The sequence below is a fragment of the Tursiops truncatus genome, chromosome 2, assembly GCF_011762595.2.
Source record: "Tursiops truncatus isolate mTurTru1 chromosome 2, mTurTru1.mat.Y, whole genome shotgun sequence".
Classification (NCBI taxonomy): domain Eukaryota; kingdom Metazoa; phylum Chordata; class Mammalia; order Artiodactyla; family Delphinidae; genus Tursiops; species Tursiops truncatus.
The window spans coordinates 75,886,041-75,906,597 of record NC_047035.1 but is presented as its reverse complement, the minus strand read 5'-3'; the positions used below and the strand labels follow the sequence as shown (position 1 = coordinate 75,906,597).

Sequence of the window (20,557 nt, the reverse complement as noted above, 5' to 3'; positions counted from 1 at the left end):
AAGGAAGATCCTATTTCTCAGTTTCAAAATGCCTCTTGGTAGATGTTCCCCACTAGCCTAATCCTAAGTGCCTAAATCCATTATAATCACTCTTGTGTGCCCAAGCTGACCAAGATTTGAGCACTTGGTACTCTGCTGTATTGGAATCAGAAGCTGGGAAAGGTAGTAGAGACATCCAAGAAGAAAATCAAGTGTACATCAGACTTGATCTTCTTAAACCCAAAGCAGCCAGACTATTACAATATTTTGCAGGGACTGAGTCAGGGCAGGGGAAGGAGGTTATTGCTACCAGCAGGATGAACAGAAACAAAGAATAAAGAATGTTTCATAAACTTCATCTTTCCATTCTGCTGACCATGCCCTAGTTCAGGGTTGCATTTCTTTTCACCTGAAGTTGCACAGGCAATCAATCTGGTGAGATTGCTCCCTTTTGTCCCACCTCTTCCATAAACTCCAGTAAACACTGTAAGGACAAATAAAAATTTAAAGTAAGAGGCTTAATTTTCCCTGTTGAAAATAAGGGAAGGGACTTCCTTCCCCTTTTCTCCTTTTTCTTTGAACAGTTATTTTAGAAAATTCATAAGTATAAATACATCTCAGTACTTTGCATTAGTGTAATGGTCAATGTGATAAACATATGAGACCACAAAAAAGCTAAGTATTTAAGTAGGGGCTCAATAAATGCTGAAAAGACTATCTGATACATCCATCAAAAGGAACATATTATTTACCAGTATTTAATTTTTAGTAAGATTTTTATAGTACATGCAGAAAGGAGCCAGACCAATACCTGGACGGCTCTCTACTGGAGCTAGGGAGAGAGATTTACAGAGAGACCTCCTATAAGACAACTGCCATGAAAAAAGAGAGGCTGAGAGGAGGGGAATTTTCTAGATTAAAAGAGACTAAAGAAACATTAAAACTAAATGCAATGAGAAACATTGAATCTAGATTAAAAAAAATTGGAGGGAGCCAATTGGGGAAATTTGATTACATAGAGTTATTATAAATGTTGTTAGGTGTAATATGATACTGAAGTTATGTTTCTATTCTTTTTTTTTTTTTTTTTTTTGCGGTACGTGGGCCTCTCACTGTTGCAGCCTGTCCCGTTGCAGAGCACAGGCTCCGGACGCGCAAGCCCAGCGGCCATGGCTCACGGGCCCAGCCGCTCCACGGCATGTGGGATTTTCCCGGACCGGGGCATGAACCCGTGTCTTCTACATCAGCAGGCAGACTCTCAACCACTGCGCCACCAGGGAAACCCTGTACTTCTATTCTTAATTCTTATTTTTAGGAGATGCCTGTTGAGGTATTGCAACGTAGTGCAAGTCTGGTGGAAACTTTCAAATGCCCTATTTGAGCAAAGAACAGTTGAAACATAGATGGAAACATAGAGTACTTGTAAAAATTCTCTAACCTTTGAGGAATTTGTTAAGATGCCAATTCATAGGCCTGAGAATCTGCATTTCTAATCAATTACCAGGAGATGCTGATGCTGCTGGTCCTTAGACTACACTTTGAGCATCAAGACTTTGAGGTAAATTTCCTGCTTTTATATACATTTTCATCACCTGGACTATTGCCAAGGTATAGATAGCAGGAAATCTAAGGATAAATTCTCCAGTAATATTGCAGAATGCTAGAGCCTAAAATACTAGTATCCCCCACTGAAAACTGAAGGAATAGTCATGTGCCAGACAAACACAGCACATTTTATCTTTATCAGGCATCATTCCAAATGTCTTCAGATAATGGACAATTAAGTATTTGGCAAGGTTGGCACTCCTCTAGGAAAGCTGAGACTTCTGGCTTTCAGGTCTCTGTGTAACCCGATGGGTGGTCCACTTCTGTGGGGAATGGAGCAAGGATCCTCCCCCAATGAAGGATCCAGTAAGTTCAAGACAGGCAGTGAGTGCTCAAGCAACATCAGGTGATTGAATAGGGGAAGCCAGGCACACGGGTTAGTAAAGGAAACTCAGCCTGGGATATGGGAGTGTGGTACTTTGTCCTGATAAGAAAGTGCTTTGAAGTCTGTCAGTTTGTGGAGCCTGAACATGCAGCCCCCTGGGATCAAAAGGAGCTCTGCTATAATGACCAGGTTCTTTCTTGTTAGCTGGTTCCTTTTACTGCCTGACCTAGCACTAAAAAAAAAAAAAAAAAAAAAAATCAAGGGCTCAGGTCACTTCCACCTTATGAGAATCTCGTAGTTTTTTGAATCCGTATTTTTAAAAAGAAGTCAAAACATTTACAGAAACTGTGGTTTACTTAAATGTGCATGTTTATCAAATTAGCACTAACAGAGACTTAAATATGACTATATAATCTCATTTCATCATCTCATCAGTATGAGGCTTCCCAAGGCCCACCCATAGACCCTGAGTCTCTTGCCTGGTTCAGTACTAGACAAATAGTTCAATAAATATTGATGTTTTAAATATCAATACTTGTTCTCTCTCCTCCCATCCACTCCCTACCTCCTTTCAAGGAATAAAGAGCCCCAGGCCTTTTCTGTCTTTCAAATTGATGCTTCCTCGTGTTATGCACAAAACGTGCGTGGTTGCACAGGATTTCTAGGTTCTCTCCAATTTGAGATTAGCATCAGTCTTTCCATTGCTGTGGCGTGTTGCAAAGACTTGCGTGTACTGCTGGAGGCAATAAGCTCACGTTCGCTTTTATCTGAGGATTCTCAAAAAGTGTGAAAACACAAAGTGAAGTTTCTCAGAAGTCGTACCCTTCAGCCAAAGGGGCTGGCGATGGCTACTTGAACCCCTCCATCTCCAGTGATGTGGAACATAGAAACCACACCTTTGCCCATTCCGCTAGACTAGCTGGCTTTCGCCGCTAACCATCTCCGAGCGTGCGCCTCGCTCCTGACTCCGGTAGCTTCTGGAGAGAAAGAGAACTTAGTTGGAGCCCAAGGGTAGACATCCAGCTCTGCCCCGGGAGCTCAGATTGCCTATCAACTGGGACCAGAGGGAGGGAACGAGAGGACGAAGCGGAGCGACCAGGGCGGGCATAACCCGGTGTGGGCGGGGGTGAGACGGGGGCGGGGTGGAGGGGACTTGGTTCAGAGGGCAGCCGGGACTGGAGGGGGTGGAGGGTTGATGGGGAGCCCGAGGAGAGCCCGCCTCCGGCCTCGGACCCTGGGAGCCCCTTCCTAAACCGGCCCCAGCCTTCTCCCACTCGCCACTCCCACTTCCCGGCCTCGGTCCTAAATTCATCCGGTGCTCCCTGAGCCCTATTTCCAAGCAGCTTTTCTAGTACTTCTTTTCTGTTCATCGGCCCCCACTCCCTTCCTGGAAGCAAAGACGGGAACTAGCAGGACCTTCGCCCCGTGAAGATCCGGTGAAGAACAATTTTGCCTCTCTCTAAGCACCCCTGACCCCGACCCCTCAAGCCACCACGGAAGGACTTCGGAGAGCCCTTGGGCAAGGGGAGGCAAGAGCAGGGTGTTTTTTATGAGTGATCGAGGAGGAGAGTAAGAGTTAGGAAGTTAGGAAACTTTAATTAGACTCCTAGGAGAATTTCTGCATCCGGAGACCCAGACATGGCCAATCAGAAACAGCAAAGAAGAATATATGTAACGTGTAACCCAGGACTTTTAGCGCCTACTAGAGGTCATTGACAGGTACGAGATCCCACTTGGGTGCTGGAGGTCCCCAGGATCACTTCTGCAACTTTACTTAGCCTTCCCTCTACTCCATTCGAAAGAAACGATATGGAGCCCAGTGGATCCAGGACCCCAGGGAAGCCCGGGACCCACTCCTTTCCGGTGTGGGAAGTTTCTTGGATGTAACCTCCCTCTGGCAGTCACCTTGGTCCCTACATAAGGGAAATGGTTCAGAGGCTACATGCGCATGGGTCTACCCCAGAGTGCTACTTTCCAAAAAATTAGACCCAATCTCTCCATTCTGACTGAACCTGCAGGGGATGCGATCAAGGATTTTCTTTTTTACCGGTGACAGGCTTACCAGATCTGTCAACGGAAGGGGGCCTCTTACTGGATCTCCGGCTCCATTCGCACTGTGAGTTTCACAGCCACAGACCAACGACCCAACAGCGAGGAGTTCCTTATTCAGTCTTCTGTAATCACTTGCAATAAGTCGCCAGTGAGATGGGTTTTTGTTTTTTGTTTTTTGCTTTTCCCTTTCGGCGTGGAATTGCCTAGGTTAAAGAAAAGGCGGAAGTCTTCAAAGGATATTCACGCTAATATCATTGACCACTTTCTAGCTCACTCCCCAGGCCTGTGAGAATGCGATGGTTTCTACTCTCTCCAAGTTTGCTCAGAACCCTAGGGGTAAATGAAAACAGTGAAGGAGACCCGACTAACCATGAAGAAAATTCAGAATGTTGAGCCTGGGCTCGGTAATAAACAGCTCAAGGATGAAAAGTCGTAACTGCATGTGGTAGTGTGGCCGAGCGGTCTAAGGCGCTGGATTTAGGCTCCAGTCTCTTCGGGGGCGTGGGTTCGAATCCCATCACTGCCAACCGTGTTTTAGTCTAGCTGTAAATCCGAAGTAATACAGAAATTCCGATTAAATCCCAAACGATCCTCTTTCTTCCAGCAAGAATTACCCCGGAACCTCGATCAGTACCCCCTCCCCGCCCCCCCGCTGCCCGAGAAATACCTATTACTGAATATCAAGTCGGGTTACCTCGGATTCCTCCCGACATCCAGTGCCGAAACTAGCGGTATGCACCCGACTCGACTTTTCATTGTGTCCAAGTTTTTGTGTTCCCGCAATGGGGAATTCTTTCGGTCCTCCTCTTCTAAAACCCATGCTCACATTGAATCATTCTCATGACCTGGCTTAGGCACCATCCAGTAGGGAAGGCTTCCTAGAAAGTGCCCCGTAGCCTCCATCAGCCCGACGCCCACACTGGTTTAGGAGCTGCAGCTGTGTGATCCCGAAGTAACCTGCACAGACCCGATTTTGCTTTTAATCACATTACTTTTGTAATTGAATATGATGAATGAATGAAGGCAGAAAGCCACTTCCTACCAGGCTTCCAGATGTCACTCAGGCATGGGGGTGGAGTAGGGCAGGTAAACGGTTCTTTTGAATTTGACTTTGCAGGTGGGTTTGTGATTCCAAAACATTTCAAAGCGGATTCTTGGCTGACTTCGTGCGTCTGGCCCAGTGGGGTGTGCTGTGAATGTTGGCTTAGCCACTGCTCTGCCCCTTCCACAAGTGAATTCACTTATCTTGGAGACTGTCCAGGTCTCTGAGCAACCCAACTGCAATACCTGTGCAGAACCTAACTCAGTGTGGGAAAGAGGAGCGGGTAAACTCAGGGTCTATTTAGTGGTCCCCTATTAGAATGGTTGTCCCACCGCACTTCTCAGCCGAGTCAGCCCGTTACCCCACGGCAGTACTCTCAGATTTGGCTGTACAGCTCTCTCAAGGAGGTACGAATTTCCCTGCAGTGCCTTGAGGAATGAATGAAAGGAACAGAGCAGTAGACTAGGACTCTGTGCAGGAACCATGGTCTAGGGATTTTTTAATGACACTTTTTAATTCTGCCTTCCTTTTTATGTCTTTCCCCCTCCTCAATCAAAAGCTTCTCCTGTGTCCTCCCAGACCCACTCCCATTTCACTTTGATGACTCCTCCAGACCAGTTCCTTTCATTTTTTACCCACCTTAGGCCCCTGAGGTCTTTACAAAAGCAATAAACAAAACAAACCTCTAAAGTCCATAGTTTACATTAGGGTTTATTCTTGGTGTTGCACATTCTATGGGTTTTGACAAATGTATAATTATATATATATCCACCATTAAAGTATCATACAGAATAGTTTCACTGCTCTAAAAATCCTCAGTGCCTCACCAGGGCATCCCTCCCTCCCCTTTACCTCTGGCAAACACTGATCTTTTATCATCTCCATGTTGCCTTTTCCAGAATGTCATATATTTGGAATCATACAATATGTAGCCTTTTCAGACTGGCATCTTTCACTTAGTAATACACATTTAAAGTTCCTCCATATCATTTCATGGCTTGATATCTCATTTCTTCCTGGTGCTGAATAATATTCCATTGTATGGATGTACCACAGTTTATTTATCTATTTGCCTATTGAAGGATATCTTTACTGTTTCCCAGTTTGGGAAGTTATACATACATAAAGCTGCTATAAACATTCATGGGCAGGTCTTTGTGTGGACATAAGTTTTCACCTCATTTGACTAAGTACCTAGGAATGTGATTCCTGGATTTTATGGTGAGAATATATTTAGTTTTGTAAAAAACTGCCAGAATGTCTTCCATAGTGGCAGAGTGTATTTTTAAACTTCATTTTGTAAGGTTAAAACACTGTTTTTTAAAAAATTTAATTTATATATGTGACATATTTTGAAAAAAACCTTAAAGTAAAAAGAACACAATCTACCCACAGACAAACATCTTTTGCCATATTTCCTCTTCTCCAAAAATGAATGATAAATTTCTAGAAGCAGGAAGAGAATATCTGATCAAACACAAGGTTTTTTTTTTTTTCCGGTATGCGGGCCTCTCATTGTTGTGGCCTCTCCCGCTGCGGAGCACAGGCTCGGGACGCGCAGGCTCAGCAGCTATGAGCTCACGGGCACGTGGGATCTTCGCGGACCGGGGAACGAACCCATGTCTCCTATATTAGCAGGCGGACTCGCAACCGCTGCGCCACCAGGGAAGCCCCAGCACACAGCCTCTTTTTAAGGTTCCTGATTTATAATGCCCAACTATCCTCCAGAAAGTAGTGACATTCTACAAGAAAATCCTCGTCACTGTATCCTGCCCAGTACTAAATAATAAACACTCTCTAATTTGGTGGTGCAGCAATATCCCCTAGTTTTAATTAGTATTTCTTCTTCTTATTGAAGGAACATTTCCACATGCATATTTTGTCTTTTGCATTGCTTATTCTCTACACTGTTTGTTTACATTGCTTTGAAGAACAGATATTTCTACAGTATTTCTCTTTAAACCCTGAATTGCCCAGTATAAAATATTCACAGTAAGGGAAAAGTGTAGGGATGGGGTGGGGTTGAGGGATGTTACCCAATATTCAGTCAAGGCTAGCTGGTCTTCAAGATTAGGAGATAACATTCAAATCTAAAAGGGGAACTATTAATTCATATCTCCTCTGTAAATCGAATCACGTGTACTGCATGATCACAAAGAGGACACACAAAATTGTTTCATAGTCGGCAAAAAGCTGTTCTTTTGTTGCCTGAAAACAGAGCTAAAGTAAATGTTTTACAGTCGTCGGTAAAGGAGGATAAAACCTGGCACGCAGCAAAATTTCACACCCTTCCTTCGAGCCGGAATCGAACCAGCGACCTAAGGATGACAGAAGGTAAATTACCTCTACAGTCCTCCGCTCTACCAGCTGAGCTATCGAAGGACACAATTGTTGAAAGTTAGTGTCAATCATTGAGCATATAGTAACAGCCAGAGAGAGGTCTAGCTTCTTTGTATTTAAAGTTCGGGCTCAAATTGGAGGTCAGGAAGTCTCCAGAGAGTTGAATCTCTGGTGAACCAAATCCAGGGAGCAGCCGGGGGCCGAAGGACGAGGAGTCTGAATCCGAGGAAGTAAGCAATAGGAACAGAACAGGAGCCATCCGGATTGGGTGTATCTGCGTAGCTTCTGGACTAGGCTGTCCCAGAGTAATCTGCAAACCAGTTCTCCCTCCAGGAGCACAGGAAAAACTGGGGCGCCAGGCATATTGCAAGTGGCGAAATGTGCAGGACACCACGCTCCAGTGGCAGCAGCCGGGGGATCATGGCCATCAATAGGCCGAGGCTAATTAGCTCTTTTCCATAAACACAGGTGTGTGTGGACTCCGCCAAGCCCTGGAGTGTTCTCGCAGAGACCTGAGTAATCTAGTTTCTCCACTACTTACTGAATGGTATAAACACCTGGCTTTCCCCCAGGATCATAGTGCCCCCAATCCTATAATCTTTCGTCCCAAATACTCAGGATCTGATTTTCCCTGAAACATCACACAGTGTTTGCTTGCTTTCAACAGTCAGTGGACGCAAGAAAAGGAGAGAGCCACCCTCTTTACAACAAAAGCACGCAGAGGCCCCAGCGAGAATTGAACGCACAGTCACTGGTTTACAGGATCAGTGCACTAGCCCGTAAGCTATGGAGCCTAGCCGTGATCCTATGGCTTGTATTGAATTCCCTAAGTTTTAAAAGCTGCAGCCAAATGGCATATCTAAACAAAATTTAATAAATAATTAAAAATTAAAAGGAATTTCTTTTGAAGGAAGCGCTTCTTTATGTACGAGGAAGAAACATGTTCTTGACTAGGCCCAGACGGGAATGTAATTCACTGGAAGAGCCCTGGTGGCACCTACAGTGCATGCTCCTCAGTCTCAGGCCTGACAAGTCACTGAACTTGGGCAACACCAGGGCCACGAGCGGAGCCGTGGGATAAAGTGGGGTAGGTGAGGGTGCCTTACCGAAGAAAAGGATGCGAGACGTGGCGTCACGTCACTGTCTCCCATCTGCTTGGATTCTTAAAGTAACTGCTCCAGCCCTCGTAGACTGAGATTAGGGTTTGTTTGTTTGCTTTTAAAAGGAGGCGGCCTTGTCGAAGCCCAGAACTTACCCCTTGGACCCTCAGAATGGAGGGGGCCGGTGGCGAGGCGGTGAGGATGTGAAGGCATCCAGGCGTCCAGGCCGCCCCCTCCCATGACCTTTCAGCGGAGTCAGGTTCGGTCATAGTCAGTCTGGGCCTGAGATTCCTCCAGGTTTCCTGAAGCAGAAACTGGCTTTAGAAAAGGAGTAACCTTTCCCTCGGTCCTTTAACACTCTTTGCTAACAGCTCGGAGTCTGAACGGTAGCTGCTTCTCTCTCGGCCTCCGGGCTCTTCTAAATGCCCAACCTGAAGTCCAGAATCAGCAGAAAGTGGCGATACATTAGAGGGCTGGGAAGGGAGCGCTCCCCTTCTTTTCTCTCCCGTCTTAGCCCGCGCAGCAGTCTGGCGCCGATGTTTAGCCATTCATTCAACTGTTATTTATCGAGTTTTCCCCCTACGCCAAGAATGGGCTCGGTGCACGGTGAACAGGTGTGACCAAGCGAAACAGGCTAGAACCCGAGAGCGTCGTTCCCCGAGCAGAAGGGACTGCGGCGTAAGGACAACGCTCTCCCTTCCCATTCCAACCACCACCTTCTAGGTGATAGAGAAGCGGGCGAGGGCAAGCTTCTATAGAAGAGGATATTGGAAGTGGGCAACTCTCCCGGACGGTTGCCATGTTCTGTGCGCCCTTGAAGGGTGCCTTAAATCTAGACCTATAGTACAAAGTTCATTAAGTAAAGCTGAAAGGAAACAGCAAGAGCATGTTACAGGGTGTGAGATAGCAGGGCAGGCTAAGACAATGGTTCTAGGATTTGACCTCCGCAGGGGCGTGGTATCGAGTTCCTCCGCTGCCGCACCCTGGGGAGGAGGGTCTTTTGACGAAATCAACGTTTTGGGTTTTTCTTGTTGTTTTGGTTTGTTTCTTCTTCTTTTTTTTTTTTTTTTTTGTCCTTACTTGTCCTCCATCCCCAGACCACCTGCAGTGGTGTTGGTCCTAACCCTGCAAGTACTCGGGCCCTCGTCAGAGGGTCCACAGGTGGACTAGCAGCTCAGCCTGAGTCCCATACTGAACGTTCCTACCTCTGGAACGCTGTGGCTCAGGTTCCTCCGAATCTGCACGGTGACGCTCTTGGGGTCTGGAGAAAATCGCTGGACTTAGGAGAGGAATCAAAAACGGTCCTCAAATATTGTGATGCAACTAACAGAATGTATGAATATTCCTAAAGAGAAAGCGGCGGCTTCGCGGGTGGCTCGTTGGTCTAGTGGTATGATTCTCGCTTTGGGTGCGAGAGGTCCCGGGTTCAAATCCCGGACGAGCCCTACCTTTCCCCTTCTTTCTTCTCTCTTTTTCCCCCTCCCTCTTTAGAGCTAAATGAAGCCAACACCGCCCAGTCTAGATCCACCTAGGTGAAGTCCCTTTCAACCTCGACCTGATTCGAGATTAGCTTGTGAGCAAGTTGGCCACTTCTGTCGACCAATTCAGGGACAACGAAGATGCTACCGTGGGCCAAGGGCTTCGTTGTATAGATAGGGGCCCCTCGTCCCGCTATGACAGGCTTTTTTGTCAGGAATATCTTGCTCAGGCAGGTCTCACGCCGGCACTTCGAGCGGAAAAAAACTAGTGCACTTCTCACTAGGGCATTTCACATGGAAAAGAGTGGTACCTGGAGGTGTGTTGGGGTCGCAGCGCCATACAGAACCCTCTTCCTGAGGCCCTAGTCCGTCTACCCCAGAGTCGCAAGTGCTGTGTTAGTCTTCCTAATGCTAAATAGGGGCCCCGGGAACCCTCGGGCTCAAAGGGTGCAGATATTCATTCCGTCCAAAAGGAGTACGGTTGAATTATTTTCAGGCGTTACTTTCCAAAACGCAATATAACATAGTGACAGTCGTCTTGCCATTTCTGGCAAGAATCACCCGGCTCCTTAGTGCCCTTTGATAGCTCACTTGGAAAACCAGCAGGCTATGGTGTGAGGTGTCTACCTGTAACCTCAGAGTGTGGTTGATCCTGGTTTGTCGAAGTTGCCCAAACATAGAAACGACTGGTACGATAGGCCTTCAAACTTGCTAGTCTTCCTAAACTGCTTGTACAAGGGAATCTTTGACAGGATTTCTGTCTGACCTGATCATATTTGCCCTTTGCAAGGTTTATCTCTTGGAAAAGGTATGTACTCAGGCAAGAATAAAGGGGTTTGTGATCGGTAATTGGAGGGAGGGGAGAGAGTAGAATCTGCCAGGACATCCTGACTTCTAGGTTGGTTGTCTCCTGAGAAAGGTGTTATATCTAGCCTGGGCTTTGATGTATTTGCTGAATGATTACTGGTGGAGATGAACAGAAGGAAGTTGGATATAAAGTCCTGAGATTCAAGAGAAAGATCCAAACCAGAGAAAGGAATTTTAGGAATAAAAAACACAGGGCAGTGGTTAACCAGTGGTTAACACTGGTTTTGGAAAGAACCCACAGGGAAGAGCATTAATAGAGAGAGGAAGGATTTAAAGACAGGCCCTGGTGATCACTAGTGTTTAAAAATCTGATGGCTGATTTGCTAACTCAGGGGCTGTTGACAATCTTTACCAGCATTTAAAGCAGAAAGTTTAGGGAAGATGATAGCACTGGATGGGTTGAAGAATGAGGGGAAGGTGTGGAAACTAAGTAAATCATTCTTTTTAGGATCTTGACTGTGAAGGGGAGGACCTAGCCAGTTCACACGTCTGGCTCGGAGGTCTTAGGGTAGCCCCACAATTATTTTGTGGGGCCTTTCTTTCCCTGCCCTGAAACCTGAGCAAAGGTGTGTTGGGTTGCCAAGAGTGCACTCCTTGGCTTTGGTATGTTCTGACTCTTAAGGGATTTTATCACCAGCACAGATGAAAATGGCAGCATTACTCCTCCCGTCACCATGGTAAGAGGCAGAAATACTGGCTACAATCAGGACAGAGGGAATTCTGCAGCACTTGAAAAAAAAACAAATTAAAGAATAGCTCATGGGCAACTTGTTGGAAGCTGAGAACTTGCTTGTTGGGGCTGAGAACTACCAGTTCATCCTCATTGACTGGGGAATGTCAGGGGTCACAGAGAAGGTCTGGATCTGGGAAAACCTGCCAAAGTCCTTACTGCCAAAATCCTTTCTGTATTGTCAGATCTTGAAATGTTTCCTATATCGGCAATGCATTTAAAAAAAAAAAAAGGGAGATATCCATATGCAAAGTTTTGCATAATCATGGTTTTCCTGGAACAAGGATCTTTAAGGAGGGACTTGACTGTGTATAGCCACTGAACTTATCTGCTCCAAGGCCCACTCAGCAGCTCAGCCAGTAGAGTCAGGGCCTGTACAATCTTAGCTGAGCTGCTAAACTGTCTTCCTCACCTCCTGAGCATAACTATGGTACTTCTCAGCCAATGTGGGCCTTTAGTATGCTATTGTCAACGTGACCCCCTTTGAATTACACAAAAGTGTCCCCAGGAAATCACTACAGAGCATGACTGTTTGACACTTTTTCATCCCTTATGTCGTTTGTCCCTTCAAGAAACAAAAACGTAATGAGTCTTTGCTATGTTCTAGATTTCCAGGTACTCTTCTAGATGGCAAGGAAACAAACTCAGGTATGACCCAGTCTCTGTCTTCAAGGGGTTTGCAAAATAATGGGAAACAGGAGAAATGCTGCAGCTTATTAGTATTGCAAAAGAAATTATATCAATTAGGGTTCAATCAAAGAGGAACCATTCTAAGTGATGAAGAATAAGAGATTTATTATAATTCTGGGAATTGATGAAGAAGTTTATGTAAGGCCCTTGCCTCTATGTCTAGAGTTGGGCCTGAATCTCTGTAACTCAGCAGGATGAGCAATTGAGAAGGACAAGTGGGCATGAAGTGAGGAGAATCAGTGCAAACGGACACCATGAAATCCACGAAGACAAACTGAAATCAAAAGGGCACACTGGAACCTACAGCTGTCTCTCACTGTCTCCAACCTTGTTGATGTGGGAGACCTGCAGGAGAAGCTTGCTCCCCTCATTATGGAGATACCCATGTACTTGGTCTAGGAGTTGGAGGAGCTGAAGGAGGAGATTCATTGTGCCAGAGGGGTTGTGGGTCCAACTGAAGCCCCATGCCAACAAGTGAACAAGCAGACCAGCATCAAAAAGTGCCAGGTGCAACAGAGCCTGGCATCCTATGCCAACCTTCAGAACACTACGGCTGCTATGTGTGACATTTTCACCTTCCAAATCTCACTACAAATTTCACCATATCCATATAGAAAATTTAGATCCATACAGAAAAGAAAATTCTCGATAATGTAGTTCTAGCTTAGGTAAACTGACACAGTGCAAAGTCAACTTTCTTGGGCGCCTTCTAAGTACCAGGCTCTGTTCTATGTGTTTGGAACACATTCTTATTTTCAGTTTCCTCTTATTTTGTGATCTCTGGAAATAACCTTTTTTTCCTTGACAGCTTAGCTAATATTTAATGGCTTTATTAAAGAGGATACACCTGCAAAACAAAACAAAAATAAAACAAAGCACACACACAAAAAAAGAGCAATTGGAAACGTAGAGACAAAATCAGGCAAGTGTGGTTCCAGGAAAATCAAAGAATAAGACTGATTTAAATAAGAAGCCAAGATTATCTGTGCCAAGCACTGCTGAGATTAAAGTGAAGAGTAAAAAAAATATTTATGGCACAGAAATTTATAAAATAAGACTGAAAAAAATACATTCACAGATTGCTCCCTAGTACAATTTTTATTGTGATATTTCTATTCCTAATCACATTCACTTACCTAATATTTGCTCTTGTGCTTTATTAGTAAAATGCCATCTTGTTAGATCCACTTTAAAATTTTACAATAATCTTATTACATTTTTGACCCACAGTCAGAGAGAGAGAGAGAGAGAGAGAGAGAGAGAGAGAGAGAGAGTGAGAGACATCCCTATCTCCCCCACCCTCTCTGTCTCGCCCAAAAGAGTCTGTGAGTTCCTTGATGGCGGGGATCATGTATTTGTATCTCTGCATACCAACTTAGTTCCCAGAACATGGTACTCAGTAAATTTTTACTGAATTAAATTTAGTCCAAAGTAATTTCCCACAATAAAATAATTTTGAAAATAGATGGTTTAACATGTTTTATTACTAAAATTTGGCGATGATTCCTTCCAGAAACGCTATAAACTGTTATATGAATTCCTCTCTCTGGCCAGTGTCTGGGATTCACTTCAGGTTTTCATGCTCCATGAAATTAGGTAGCTTTTAAGGCAATACTTCATCTGCCCTCTGGGGAACACTTCTAGATCACTCGAGAAGAATTCATTTTCCCTCTCAAATGACTGATCCTTCCATTCCTTTAGTTCTCACTCAGAAATTTTTCAGGATAGAAATATTATGTGTTTGTGTGCATTACTAATGGAACCAGATAAAAGCATTACTATTTCCAGTGATCACTGAAGCTTTATGGCCATGTCGTTGCATGTTAATGCTCAGTTTTCCAATTTTGCACCATTTTTTTGAGGTGCTGTCCATACTTTCTTTTTTTTTTAATAGTGTCTCTATATATACAAACATACTTTAACATGGAATTAATTCCTGTTTAGTGAATGATAGCTTCCGAAAACTTCTCTAGCAAGAAAATACCAGACAGGGTAAATCAATTTGCACATGACCTCCAACATTATTTTGTAAACCCCCTTATCATCCCCTACTTTTGAATTATTATTTGTCTCTTAATCTTCCCCTCTAAGGTCAAAGTTGCTTGAGGTTAGGAATCATTGCTTGTTCATCTTAGCATATATTAGTGTATCACAGTATCCAACAAAGATGCTTAAAAGACCTTTGTTGAATGACTGAATAAATAAATAAATAAATATTTGTCCAAGATTCCAGGGTCACCACAAATGGAAACCCCCGTTCCCTTTAAAATATACAATGAGGTAGATAAAACATAACACAAAGTCTAGTTCTTGGTAGGTACAACAATAGTTGGTATTCATAATTTTTTGATATTAAAGGTCCTCATTCCAATCCCAATTTTGCTAAAAAGATGAATGAAGACAAGAGATATAAAAATGTAAAAAGATGGACAAATGAAAGAGACACAATCCAATGACAAAATGAGTGGTTATGTCTTTAATTCACTTTTATAATACAGTGCAAATTAGAAAGCCACATTAAATGCTATTATTCATGAACTTTCTTTTTGATCTGCTTGGAGATGCCCCAAAATGATGGTTTACTGAACCAGACATAAGGAGCCCAGCTAGCCACAGTGCCTGCTGGAGAAAAGAGACCCAAATGGTGAGGAGACAAAACCATAAGAAAGAGATAAAATAATTCCTCAAAGACCCAAGGGAGATTTGCAATTCAACAGAAATTTCCCAGATTCCATGCCAGATAAATCGGAAAAGGAAGCTGACCCTCTATTCAACAAGGGATGAGTGGGAATCCTTCTGCTTTCATCTGTCACCCACCCCAGACCAGCAGCTGCAAAAGTACTGGGCAATACAGTGGGAATGAGAGAAAGGATGGAGTTAGACCAGCTGTGGAAGACCATAGCCATGATCCATCTTCCTCCTGTATGTCACTCAAGGGAAACATTTATATCCCAAGTAATATAGATATTGTTTCTTCTCCCTGAAGACTTACACTGATATTGGGAATCCCTCCCCTGACTTCTGGTTTGGGAAGCGATAGTAGCCCCAAGGGTGGGATAAGATAGGAGAAGTTTCCCTGCTCTAGCTTCTACAGCTTCTCCCAGCCTTGGACCTTATCTTCTAGTAATAGTGTATGTGGTACACCCAAAACACTATTCAGAATTCTGTACCATTGTTCACATTTTCCCACTTGTGTCTACATTATGCCCCTGACTAAAGACTTGACTAACTCCTATTCGTATTCTAAAACTCAGTTTACTCTGGCACATATCAACTTCTTTTCTGAGAGGCTTCCCCTACCCACTCCCCTCATCCCCACCCGCTGCCCACTCTCCAACTTGAACAATGGCGGGTTCTGCTGACCTCAGTCTCAATACCTAATTGGAACTCTGCTTTCTCATGTGTGTCTGATGCCAGACTCGGAACTCTTAGGGCAGGAACTATATTTTGGTATAATATCAAAAATCAGTCACAGTTCCTGGCACACATTAGGTGCTCAATAAATGGCATGTGAACTAAACTGCTCTGATCTCCCAGACTTGAGGAGCAGCTGGTCTTGTGAGATGAACACCAGTTAAGTCTTGAGCTGAGAGGAAGAAGAGTAGTATTGTCTCTTGGTATCTGAATCGGATGGTTCCAGGACCCCTCAGGGATACCCCAAAAGGTCTATGGAGGCTGAAGTCCCTTGTATAGGATGGCAAAGTGTTTGAATATAACCTACACACATCTCCCATATAGAGTTGACTCTTGAACAATGTGAGACGGAGAGTTAGGGGTGCCAACCTCTGTGCAGTTGAAAACCCACGGCTATTTCTGCCTCAAAAACAAAGGAATTGATAAATCACTTACCCAAGGGCAGAAAGCTGAAACAGTTTGTTTAGAATCAGGACTCAAATCTTTCTGATTTCTTTTGATTCCACATATTGTGATCTCTAAGAGAAAAGAAACTTTTCCCCATACCTTCTTAATTTAAAGATATGTAAAATGAAAATACAAGTACTATATTTATTGAAAAAAATCCACACGTAAGTGGACCCGTGCAGTTCAGACCTGTGTTGTTCAAGGGTCAATTGTACTTTAAGTCATTTCTAGATTACTTATGATAACTAATACAATGTAAATGCTATGTAAATAGTTGTTGATGCAGCAAATTCAAGTTCTGCTTTTTGGAACTTTCTGGAATTTTTTTCCTGACTATTTTAAATCCACGTTTGGTTGAATCCCTGGATGCAGAACCCATGAATATGGAGGGTTGATTGTACAGAGGTCCCCCAAGACTCAGTTTGACTGAATTCCATTCTTCTGGACATACTCCTTTTTAGAGAAAAGAAAATACCTAACTGGAAGAATGAATGAGGCATGAGAAGTTTCATCACTTTAGATTCTGAGGAAGGAGTGGGAGCACAGACAGGTACACCAGGCTGAGCTAAGCCGAACAAAAATAAACTAGAAAATGAGGCTCTTGTTTGTTGAGCTACAGGGAGGAGAGTTCTAAGTGAAGAGAGACCCATGAAGTCTGAGCGCTAGTAAAGCACACTTTAAGACATACACGTTTTTAAAATTTAATTGAACCATAAAGCTTAAGGCTTTAAGTATAAAGTATTTTTTAAAAAATTTAAAAAAATTTAAAAATTTTTTAAAAAATTGCATAGCCATCTGTCCAATTGAAAATGGTTTTTGTATTCAGCTTATAATACTTTCAAACTGACTTGATCATAGGAATATCTTAGTTTTTGCATGAAATAGTTCATTTTAGAAGGCATTAAATTTACTTTAAAAATATAAAACATACTAAAATGACTCAAAAAAATACAACAATATATAGATTTTTAGAGTCCTAGTCCTCCTCCTCCTCTTCCACCCCTTATCCCTTCCCTAATTAACCATTTTCGTTATTTTATTGCACATCCTTCCAGTGTCATTTTGTGTGTATGTAAGCAAATGTCAAAATGCTTAGTTATTTACCTGTGACTTTCTTACACTGTTCTGCACCTTATTTCTTGCTTTTATGATACCCTGGAAAAATTTCCCTGTCATTACATGGAGAACAGAGGAAAATATTTTAACTAAGGAGACTGCTAGCTTGATAACTCTGTTGAATGATGGGATTGCAACATTCTTGAATTATACTTCTACATTAATCATTGTTTGATATCACTTTGACTTTAGTGTTCCTCATCAGTAAAATTCCTATTGTGGTAGACACTGTATGAGAAATTTAATTATCATTTTGTAAGTAAAAATAATTTATAGCAAAATGATACAATACCTGGGATTTGCGTCAAAATAAAATGAGTGGATGTATAGATAAAATTAGCCTGGCCATGATTTGGAAATTCATGGAACTATGAGTTGGTTACACCATTATTCATTATACCGTTCTATTTTTAGTGTATTTGAAATTTTTCATAATGAAAAAGCTTCAGAAATATGTAGTGACAATCAGGTATCTAGTTTTAAAAAACTCAAAGTTTTTAGAAATACAAGATGTCTGCAGTTAGAAATTAATGAATGTCAGAAATATTTCCCTAATGATGGCAACTTCATTTCCACAAAATTAGCCAGCCAAACTGTGGGGAATGTCAAATATCATGTGGGCTACTCAGAGCCAGGAAATGTAAAACTATAATGAACTTCAACTCCAAGTGGAATTCAAACCTCTCAGTAACAACTTGCTTTTTGATCCAAAAGTAGTGGAGGCAATATAGAAACACATCTATTCACACAGAATCACAGTTCAGAATGGAGAGATAGGATTAAAATAATATATTGAGTACAGAAGCCTATCTTTTTCATTATTACAAAATTCCTTAAAATAAAGATTACTTTTTCTCTCCCTTGTTTTCTTCCCTTTTCATTTTTTAAAAGGGTAAGTAACTAACAACATAGGAAAACAAGACAGAGTGCCATTACCAAATTTTATATAAAAGGAACTTCCAGGAGAAAAAAAACAGCACATAAAATTGAATTAAAACAAACAGAGAACTGCAATGCAAATCTAAAATATGAACAGGAAATATTTATTCCATAGTCCTTAATTCATACATGTTAACTCAAACCCATATATCACCTGGCCTTGAGTATAACCAGAATGTGAAAGAGAAGGATAAAATAGGACAAGTGAACTTAGAGGAAACAGTCACTTCAGGATTGGCTGAAGCTTATATTCTAGAACATAGAACTGAGAGATAAAATATATGAGAGAAATGTTAAGTGAAAAGGTAGACAAATATCTACGAAACAGAATAGAGTGTGCAGAAAGTGACCCACATATTTATGGCAACTTGATTTTCAATAAGGGGAAAAGAAAATTCAGTGGAAAAGTATAGTCTTTTCAACAAATATTACAAGAACATTTGGATATTCATATGATAAAATGGACTTTAAACCTTAGACCATATATAAAAATTGTCAAGATGAATCATAAACTTAAGTGTAAAACTAAAAATTTTAAACTTCTAAAAGCACAAAATAAGATATAATCTCTGTGACTTTGATTTAGGCAGATTTCATGGAAACTAAATCAAAAGCACAGTCCATAAAATAAAAATTGATAAATTGAACTTTATCAAAATTACAAGTTTTCTCTCTCAAATACTGTTAAGACAATGCAAAAACAAGTCATCACCTGGGAAAAATATATTAAAATCACATATTTAATAAAGAACTTTAGACTATATTAAGAACTTTTAAAACTTGTTCATAAGAAAACCAACAACTAATTTTTTTAATTAAAAAAAGATTTGAGGGCTTCCCTGGTGGTGCAGTGGTTGAGAGTCTGCCTGCCGATGCAGGGGACGCGGGTTCGTGCCCCGGTCCGGGAAGATCCCACATGTCGCGGAGCGGCTGGGCCCGTGAGCCGTGGCCGCTGAGCATGCTGCGTCCGCAGCCTGTGCTCCGCAACGGGAGAAGCCACAACAGTGAGAGGCCCGCGTACCGCAAAAACAAACAAACAAACAAAAAAATTGTTGAAGTAGCAGGAATGACATTGCTTTAAAAACTGATGAAAGAAAAAACATTTGAGATGGTTGTCAGTTGGTTTTCTTATTAATTTGTAGGCATTCTTTATATATTTGGGATGTAAATCTTTTGCTGGATATACAAGTACATTCTCCCACTCTGTGGCAGGCCTCTTTACTCCTTTAATGGGATTTTTTAAATGAGAAGATCTTAATTTTAATGTAGCCCAATTTATCAATTTTATCCCTCTACATTTGTTTGTGTCTTGTTTAAGAAATGTTTGCCTAACTCAAGGTCATCACGGTATTCTCTTATGTTTTTTTAAAGATGTTTTACTGTTTTACATTTCACAATTAGATTTACAACTTACAATTAGATTTATAATTCATCAGTGTTGTATGCAATATGTGATTTGAACCAAGATTCCTTTCCCTCCATTGTAGTAGCTAAATGATCCATTATTATTTATTGAAAAGACAATTATCTCCCTTGCAGTGTAATCTTTGTCACAAATCAGTGGCCAAGTTTGGGTCTATTTCTAGACTGCACTGTTCGGTTGGTATATTTGCCTGTCCTATATCATTACCATCCTAACTAAACTGTTGTGTCTTTATAAAGTTTCTTGGTACCTGGTATATTTAAGTCCTCTCTATTTGTCCTTTCCAAGAGTATATTAGCTGTTTTGACACTTTGCATGCCCTTATATGCTTTAGAATTGTCTTATCAAGTTTCCCTGCCCAATTACAGAATTTTGATTAGATTTTTAAGATCATAGGTTATTTTGAGGAGATTTGATATTTTTACAATATTGAGTTGTTTAGTCTATAAATGGACTGTCTTTCCATTTATGTAACTTTTCTTTAATTCTCCAATAATATTTTGTATTTTGTGCCTTGAGATTTTGCATGTTTTTAAAGATATGTTTCTAGGTATTTCATTGTTTGATGCTATTATAAAGGTAATCTTTTGAAAATTTAATATTCTAACTATTCTAGTTGATGATGGCATATAGAAATATCAGTAATCTTTGAATATTGACCTTTGATACTGCAAGTGTATTAAAATAACCTATTATCTCTAGTAATACAGCTGTAGATTTCTTTTTTCTTTTTTTGGGGTGGGGGGGCTTTACACAGTGAATGTTTATTTCTCACTCATGTTATAGTCTTGTGGGCTGCAGCAATGGCTTAGAGATCCAGGGTCTTCAACATGAGGCTTGCACGTTCACCGTGGGCATTCTAATCTTGTTTCAGTCTCAGACAGAAATCTAGCACCATTTCACCATTAAACACATTGTTAGATGCAACATACAATGAGACTTTTGTTTGTAAATGCACTTTATCAAACAAATTGCCTTCTGGTTTATTAATAACATTATCATGAGAGATA

At 41.9% G+C, this 20,557-nt stretch overlaps 1 long non-coding RNA gene and 3 other non-coding genes across 4 annotated transcripts; 3 read left to right on the top strand and 1 right to left on the bottom strand.

The window, feature by feature from the left end:
* The first annotated feature begins 4,405 nt into the window (after nt 1-4,405).
* TRNAL-UAG (transfer RNA leucine (anticodon UAG)) lies at nt 4,406-4,487 on the top strand. The gene has a single exon. It is a non-coding gene; the product is annotated as a tRNA-Leu (tRNA).
* Nucleotides 4,488-7,293: 2,806 nt separating this feature from the next.
* On the bottom strand, nt 7,294-7,385 carry TRNAY-GUA (transfer RNA tyrosine (anticodon GUA)). Its single transcript is given in 2 exon segments — nt 7,294-7,329; nt 7,349-7,385. It is a non-coding gene; the product is annotated as a tRNA-Tyr (tRNA).
* A 2,431-nt stretch (nt 7,386-9,816) lies between these two features.
* TRNAP-UGG (transfer RNA proline (anticodon UGG)) lies at nt 9,817-9,888 on the top strand. Its single transcript has one exon. It is a non-coding gene; the product is annotated as a tRNA-Pro (tRNA).
* Nucleotides 9,889-10,050: 162 nt separating this feature from the next.
* Nucleotides 10,051-11,258, top strand: LOC141277846 (uncharacterized). The gene is made up of 3 exons (XR_012329706.1): nt 10,051-10,238; nt 10,712-10,729; nt 11,237-11,258. It is a non-coding gene; the product is annotated as an uncharacterized lncRNA (long non-coding RNA).
* Nucleotides 11,259-20,557: the final 9,299 nt, after the last annotated feature.